The following is a 1,949-nucleotide window of genomic DNA, read 5'->3' as shown; positions in this document are numbered from 1 at the left end:
ATAACGCGCGCCATCGCACAAGCTATTCTGCAGTTACTGTTGTGCTCTGCGTAAATTCAAATCGTGAACTTTACTAGGCGACATCCAACAAACCTGCCAGGTATATATTTGCGTATATATAATAATTGTTTGATGTTTCCAAAACTCATTGAATGCTAGATTAACTGTTGTCGTAGAATTATCGTTTAGTTGAGAATTATTTCAGGATTTAAGATTTTTGCTTGTCGTACGTGGCTATCTCGTTTTCTAGTGTAAACATAAAGCTCGAATCCGATCTGAAAAATCTTAAATCCTGAAATAATTGTCTCAATTAAATAATTCTATCACAACAGTTAACCTAGCATGCAATGAGTTTTGAAAATTATTACATGTACGCATAGAATATGGTAAATATGGAATATGGAATATAGAATCTGGTGTTCCCCTTGTCAGAATTGATGACATAAAAACTGAATATACTAATGAATTCTTTAGGACTCTGTGTGCTATCTGGGCTGTTTCTAACATCTCTTTAGTATAAAAATTTAGTTTGAAAAATATATTAAAATCAATATTAATATATATTACTACATATAATTATGAATAATAAAAAGAATATAAAAACGTCTGTTTACAATTGAATAAATTTATTAATAATTCTTAATTATTTACTTGTTCATAATAATTATTAATTAATAATAATTGATAATATAATAATAATTTATTAATTAATTTAATAATAGTTTATAATTATAAATAAATTATACAATAGAACCATTATCTTTTATTAAGACATTGCATTACATATTTGATACTTATTCACAGTTTTTCCAAAATGTATATTTCCACCTTGTATAAATTCTTATGAAAGATATTCCACTCTAGCTCACTAGATGCAGTGATTCACATCCATGTAATATTTGAGCGTTTCGAAATCCATTAGAAAAAAAGTGTCGCAACCTAAATGACCACGACTGTACCAGTAGGTTTGTTGAATGCCATCTGGTGAAGCTCACGATCGAGAATTTACGCGTCGAAGGCGTCGGAGCAAGAGTACAAATATGCAGAATCTCCCCGTATATTGCATAAAAATTCATCCTTAGGCCGAGAGCACATGAAATGCATAACAAAGCATAAACATAGCATAAGGCGGCTAGACCAATGAGCAGCCCGCATAAAGACGCCATATCGATTTACATAAGATTCTTATTGGTCTAGCCGTCTTATGCTACGTTTATGCCACATTATGCATTTCATGTGCTCCAGGCCTTACGGATTTTTCATCACGTTATATGTATTATGTTTTATGCATTAAGGTGCCTTTTCATACGCACCACGCAGCAGTAGCAAAATGTCACGTGATTCAAAGAACCCTGCACAGATCTTATGTAAAATGTGCCCCCGGTTAAATTGATTTAAACTGAAATATGTTGTCCTCTACGTCCCGAACAAAAGTCTTAATGGGCACAAGTCTCTGAATTCAATACTTTTACGCCTAGAGACGTTTAAAATGGAAAATCTATGGTTATGTCATACTTCTTAACGAAACAAGTAAATGAATAAATCATATACAGAGTGTCTCTTAATAGGTGTATCACCGCTCATGGGTAGATAGAATGGACTAAACTGAATCGAAAAGTCCTCTACCATTTTGCAAAATTCGCAATATTTAACGAGATATTAATTTTTGAATATCGCCGAATGAGCGAGTATCCGTTCGGCGAGTCCGGCCCACCGCCAATATGGTGGAAATATAACATGGTGTGTGTAGAGTCCTAGATTATCAGAGAAGCGCGACCGGCTTATGGCAGTATCGCAAAAGTACTAGAAAATATTAAAAATGGCGTCAAATGGCCAATCATAAGATTGATTTATTCGACAGCCATTTATAATACCGATAAATCAATCTTATGATTGGCCATTTGCAAGTCCAATCAGGACTCGTAACACCGGTCGCGCTTCTCTGATAA

Source organism: Wasmannia auropunctata, unplaced genomic scaffold (assembly GCF_000956235.1).
Source record: "Wasmannia auropunctata unplaced genomic scaffold, wasmannia.A_1.0 LD336043.1, whole genome shotgun sequence".
NCBI lineage: Eukaryota > Metazoa > Arthropoda > Insecta > Hymenoptera > Formicidae > Wasmannia > Wasmannia auropunctata.
Note: the sequence above shows the minus strand (reverse complement) of the source record.